At 47.9% G+C, this 6,445-nt stretch overlaps 1 long non-coding RNA gene across 1 annotated transcript; it reads left to right on the top strand.

Annotated features, from left to right (window-relative positions):
• The first annotated feature begins 2,859 nt into the window (after window positions 1-2,859).
• Window positions 2,860-3,585, top strand: LOC139028744 (uncharacterized). The gene is made up of 3 exons (XR_011480969.1): window positions 2,860-2,894; window positions 3,167-3,235; window positions 3,512-3,585. It is a non-coding gene; the product is annotated as an uncharacterized lncRNA (long non-coding RNA).
• Window positions 3,586-6,445: the final 2,860 nt, after the last annotated feature.

The raw sequence follows: 6,445 nt of genomic DNA, 5'->3' as shown, positions 1-6,445 counted from the left end.
TGTAACAGTCAGTAACAGTCAGTAGCAGTCAGTAGCAATCTGTAACAGTCAGTAGCAGTCTGTAGCAGTCTGTAACAGTCAGTAGCAGTCTGTAGCAATCTGTAACAGTCAGTAGCAGTCTGTAGCAGTCTGTAACAGTCAGTAGCCATCTGTAGCAGTCAGTAGCAGTTTGGAAACAGTCAGTAACAGTCAGTAGCAGTCAGTAATGATCTGTAACAGTCGGTAACAGTCAGTAACAGTCAGTAGCGATCTGTAACAGTCAGTAGCAGTCAGTAACAGTCAGTAGCAGTCTGTAACAGTCGACAACAGTCAGTAACTGTCAGTAGCAGTCTGTAACAATCAGTCGCTGTCAGTAGCAGTCTGTAACAGTCAGTAGCAGTCTGTAACAGTCAGTAGCAGTCTGTGACAGTCAGTAGCAGTCTGTAGCAATTTGTAACAGTCAGTAGCAGTCAGTAGCAGTCTGTAACAGTCAGTAGCAATCTGTAACAGTCAGTAGCAGTCAGTAGCAGTCTGTAACAGTCGGTAGCAGTCAGTAGCAGTCTGTAACAGTCAGTAGCAGTCAGTAGAAGTCTGTAACAGTCCGTAGCAGTCTGTAACAGTCAGCAGCAGTCTGTAACAGTCAGTAGCAGTCAGTAGCAGTCAGTAGCAGTCTGTACCAGTCAGTAGCAGTCTGTAACAGTCAGTAGCAGTCAGTAGCAGTCAGTAGCAGTCTGTACCAGTCAGTAGCAGTCTCTAACAGTCAGTAGCAGTCAGTAGCAATCTATAACAGTCTGTAACAGTCAGTAGCAGTCTGTAACAGTCAGTAGCAGTCTGTAACAATCAGTAGTAGTCTGTAGCAGGCAATAGCAGTCTGTAACAGTCAGTAGCAGTCTGTAACAGTCAGCAGCAGTCTGTAACAGTCAGTAGCAGTCTGTAACAGTCAGCAGCAGTCTGTAACANAGCAGTCTGTAACAGTCAGTAGCAGTCTGTAACAGTCAGTAGCAGTCAGTAACAGTAAGTAGCAGTGAGCTGAGGCAAGGTTTCAGCACCACCAGATGGAAAGCTCCCTGCCTCAGTGCAGCACTCTTCATTCTACAGAGCACTGCCACTACTACCAAAACAGAAACTAAATGATAACAAAACATCAATCAAATGAAACACACACGCATGCATGCACGCACAGTCACACACACACACACATACGCACATACATACATATTCTCTCTCACTCAGATCCAACAGCAGTAGATGTTTAACGCCTCTAAACTCTAAGCTCTGACTTCAGTTCAAGATCCATCCTGAGAGAACGGCACTCTGGGAAAAGTCATCAAACAAATTTCCCCTGATGAAAGTCTTTAAAAAGTTGTTTTCCACTGGAACAAAAGTCAATATCCAGATCAAAGACTAGTGACTTCCATGCTCCTAACAGCCCTACACAAACGTTATTGTACTGAACCACAGAGAGAGAGATAGGAGAGAGAGATAGGAGAGAGAGATAGGAGAGAGAGGGTATTTTGCAGATTCCACACACATGCGCACACACACGAACACATACACAAGCGCACACATATGCACACGCACACTGCGGAGGGCCCGGTCTGTGAAGGTCAGAGCTGGACAAGAGGGGCCAGAGTTCAGAAAATGCCCTCAATCCTCAGAGGAACACCCGGCAGGGTTTGTTCTGTTACTTCCTATTTCCGGAAAACTATGTACATTCACACTGAGAGCAAAATCTCATTTCCTAAATCCTAAATCCCTCAAAAGCAGGTCGGAGAGGCAGTGGGTGCATCTAAAAATAATACAGAGACAGCTGGCAGTGTTTGGATAGCGCCCTGAATGTTCAAAAACACCCAACTCCCATTATTGAAATGAAAGGAAAACTGTAGTGAACAAGTTCACCGCCTGAATCACGGAGACTTTCTTCCACCGCTGATTTGGATTCTCATTTCCAAACTATATTCTTATGTCCACTTTTCACAAAAGCAGACTGCACAAAATGACACCTACTGTTGCTGTTTTGTTACTAACAGAGAGAGTGAGGCCCATCACAGAACCATAAATAGTGATGCACATCTAATGTGAATTCCGTATCTCTGGACAGCACCACACACTTAGACAGTATCATGTTAGAGATCCTTCTGTCTATCACATAATGGCTTACACATTCCTTAACTGTCGGATCATTAACAACGACACAAACACATATACAGGTGACACCACACACACACACACACACACACAACACACACACACACAACACACACACACACACTCACACACACACACACACACACACACACACACACACACACACACACACACACACACACACACACCACACACACACACACACACACACACACACACACACTGCTAGAAACAGGGTCACTTCTCCCTGCTTACATAATAGAACCTAAGGGATTCCATTGGTTTCCAGGGGCAGGCTGGAGAAAACAACCTGTCAATCTAAACCCAAATACCTCTGCTACTGAGTACAGTACAGTAGTACCTGATAGAAAGGCCCTTCATAGAGACATGTACAAGTCATTAACATCAGGAGATATCAAATCAAATGTGATTTCACATCATGAGGTGGTTAGTGTGTTACAGAGTGGAGGGCTTGGAGGAGTTCATGAGGGAGATCAAGATTCAATTAAACACTAAATTCTAACACTGAATTATTCTGAGCACGGTAGTTCTACAACACTTGGACAATGAAGTCAGGGCACTGAGTAGTGTGGGGTCATTGTTAGTAGGGTGTGGGGGCACTGTTGAGTAGGGTGTGGGACTGTTTGAGTAGGGTGTGGGTCACGTTGAGTAGGTGTGGGGTCATTGTTGAGTAGGGTGTGGGTCATTGTTGAGTAGGGTGTGGTGGGTCACTTGTTGAGTAGGGTGTGGGGTCACTGTTGAGTAGGGTGTGGGGTCATGTTGAGTAGGTGTGGTCATTGTTGAGTAGGGTTGGGGTCACTGTTGGTATGTGGGTCATTGTTTGAGTAGGGTGTGGGGCACTGTTGAGTAGGGTGTGGGTCATTGTTGAGTAGAATGTGGGTCATTGTTGAGTAGGTGTGGGGCACTGTTGAGTGGTGTGGGTCACTGTTGAGAGGTGTGGACTGTTGAGTAGGTGTGGGGTCACTGTTGAGTAGGGTGTGGGTCACTGTTGAGTAGGGTGTGGGGGCACTGTTAGTAGGGTGTGGGTCACTGTTGAGTGGGGTGTGGGGTCATTGTTGAGTAGGGTGTGGGGTCACTGTTGAGTAGGGTAATGGCACTGTTGAGTAGGGTGTAGGGTCATGTTGGTAGTTGGAGTATAGGTGTGGGGTCATTGTTGAGTAGGGTGTGGGGTCATTGTTGAGTAGGGTGTGGGGTCATTGTTGAGTAGGTGGTTAGTGTTGGGTATTGTTGAGTAGGGTGTGGGACTGTTGAGTAGGAGTATTTTGAGTAGGTGTGGGTCACGTTGAGAGAGGTCCTGTGTGGTAGTAGGGTGTGGGCACTGTTGAGTAGGGTGTGGGGTCATTATAGGTGTGGTCATTGTTAGGTGTGGGGTCACTGTTGAGTAGGGTGTGGGGGCACTGTTGAGTAGGGTGTAGGGTCCTGTTGAGTAGGGTGTGGGTCACTGTTGAGTAGGGTGTGGGTCATTGTTGAGTAGGGTGTGGGGTCAAAGTTGAGTAGGGTGATGGGGTCATTGTTGAGTTAGTGTGGACATGTTGATATGTGTGGTCATTGTTGAGTAGGGTGTGGGGTATGTTGGTAAGGTGTGGGGTATTGTTGAGTAGTGTGTGGGTCATTTGATGTAGGGGTCAATTGTGAGTTAGGGTGTGCGCGAGTCATTGTTGAAGTACTGTTGGAGGGCACTGTTGAGTAGTGTGGTGTTTGAGTAGGGTGTGGGTATTGTTGAGTAGGGTGTGGGTCATTGTGAGTAGTTGGATGTTTGAGTAGGTTGGGCATTGTTTGAGTAGGGTGTGGGGCATCTGTTGAGTAGGGTGTGGTCATTGTTTGAGTAGGGTGTGGGCATTGTTGAGTAGGGTGTGGGGTCATTTGAGTAGTGTGGCACTGTTGAGTAGGGTGTGGGGCATTGTATGGGTAGGGTTGGGTCATTGTTGAGTAGGGTGTGGGTACTGTTGAGTAGGTGTGGGGTCATGTTGAGTTAGGGTGTGGGTCATTGTTGAGTAGGGGTAGTGGATTAGGTTGTCATTGTGAGTAGGGTGTGGGGCACTGTTGAGTAGGTGTGTGGGGCATGTTTGAGTAGGTGTGGGGTATTGTTGAGTAGGGTGTGGGGTCACTGTTGAGTAAGGTGTGGGTACTGTTGAGTAGGGTGTGGGGTAGTAGTAGGTATGGGGCACTGTTGAGTAGGGTGTGGGTCACTGTTGAGTGGGTGTGGGGCATTGTTGAGTAGGGTATGGGGTCACTGTTGAGTGGGTGTGGGTCACGTGAGTAGGTGTGGGGCACTTTGATGTTGTCATTGTTGAGTAGGGTGTGGTACTTGTTGATAGGGTTGGTCATTGTTGATAGGGTGTGAGGTCACTGTTGAGTAGGTGGTACTGTGAAGGGGTGATATTGTTAGTAGGGTGGTCATGTTAGTGGTTGTCATTGTTATAGGTGTGGGGTCACTGTTGAGTAGGGTGTGGTCACTGTTGAGTAGGGTGTGGGGCATTGTGTGAGTAGGGTGTGGTTTTCATGGAGTAGGGTGTGAGGTCACTGTGAGTAGTGGTGGCATTTGTAGTGGGTGTGGGATGTAGGGTGTAGGGCATGTTGCACTAGGGTCTTTGGGCACTGTTATAGGTTGGGCATGTGAGTAGAGTGTGGGGTCACTTGTTGAGTAGGGTTGGTCCATTTTTGTGGGGACGCACTTGAGTAGGTGCACTGTTAGTAGGTGTTCCTTGGATGTAGTAGGTTGGGGAATGTTGATAGGGTGTGGGTCACGATTGAGTAGGGTGGTCATTGTTGAGTAGGTGTGGGCACTGTTGATAGGGTGTGGGGCACTTTGATAGGTGTGGGTCACTGTGAGTAGGGTGGTCATTGTTGAGTAGGGTTGGGTCATTGTTGAGTAGGGTGTGGGTCACTGTTGAGTAGGGTGTGGGTCACTGTTGAGTATGTGGGTCATTGTTGAGTATGGTGTGGGTCAGTTGAAGGGTGTGGGTATTGTTGAGTAGGGTGTGGGTCACTGAGTGAGGTTATTGTGAGTAGGTGGGGCACTGTTAGTAGGTGAGTATGTGATGAATGTGGGTCATTGTTGAGTAGGGTGTGGGTGCACTGTTGAGTAGGTGTGGTCACTGTTGAGTAGTGTGGGCACTGTTATAGGGTTGGGTCACTGTATAGTTGTCACTTTGAGTAGGGTGTGGGACTGTTGAGTAGGGTGTGGGGTCACTGTTGAGTAGGGGGTCATTGTTGAGTAGGGTGTGGTCATGCTTGAGTTAGTGGCTGTTGAGTAGGGTAGGGTCATGTTTGAGTAGGTGTGGTCACTGTTCTGAGAGGTGGGTCATTGTTAGTAGTTGGTCATTTTGAGTAGGTGGGGTCATTGTTGAGTAGGGTGTGGGTCATGTTGAGTAGGTTGGGTCATGTTGAGTAGGGTGTGGCACTGTTAGAGTAGGGTGTATGGTCATTGTTGAGTAGGGTGTGGGCACTGTTGAGTAGGGGTGTAGGGTACTGTTGAGTAGGGTGTGGTCACTTAGTGGTGTAGGTCTGTGATAGGGTTGTCATTGTTGAGTAGGGTGTGGGGTCATGTTGAGTAGGGTGTGGGCATGTTGAGTAGGTTTGAGTACGTTGATAGGTGTGGTACGTTATAGGTGTGGGTCATTGTGAAGGTGTGGGTCAAGGTGAGTAGGGTGTGGTCATTGTTGAGTAGGTGTGGGTCCGTTGATAGTGTGTCATTGTTGAGTAGGTGTGGGCACTGTTAGTAGTGTGGGTCATTTGTTGAGTAGTGTGGGGTCATTGTTGAGTAGGGTGTGGGGTATTGATTGAGTAGGTAGGTGGGGGTCATTGTGATGGTGGGCATGTTAGAGGTGTGGGTTTGTGTTAGTGGTATGTGAGTAGTTGTGTCAGGTAGTGGGTGTGGGTGGGGGCACTGTTGAGTAGGGTGTGGGCATTGTTGAGTAGGGTGTGGTCATTGTTGAGTAGGGTGTGGGGTCACTGTTGAGTAGGGTGTGGGAACTGTTGAGTAGGGTGTGGGGCACATTGTTGAGTAGGGTGTGGGGTCATTGTTGAGTAGGGTGTGGGCATGTTGAGTAGGGTGTGGGGTCACTGTTGATAGGGTGTGGGTCATTGTGATGGGAATGTGGGGTCAGTTTGAGTAGGGTGTGGGTAAAGTCTGTTGAGTAGAGTTGGTCATTTGGAGTAGCGTTGGGGCACTATTGAGTAGTGTGGGCACTGTGATAGGGATTGGAAGTGAGTAGGTGGTCACTTGAGGTAAGTGGGGCAACTTGAAGTAGTGACTGGTCACTGTTGAGTAGTATGGGCACTTGAAGTAGGTGTG

The sequence above is a fragment of the Salvelinus sp. IW2-2015 genome, linkage group LG14 (assembly GCF_002910315.2).
Source record: "Salvelinus sp. IW2-2015 linkage group LG14, ASM291031v2, whole genome shotgun sequence".
Lineage (NCBI taxonomy): Eukaryota > Metazoa > Chordata > Actinopteri > Salmoniformes > Salmonidae > Salvelinus > Salvelinus sp. IW2-2015.
Note: the sequence above shows the minus strand (reverse complement) of the source record. Positions and strands in the feature narration are given on the sequence as shown.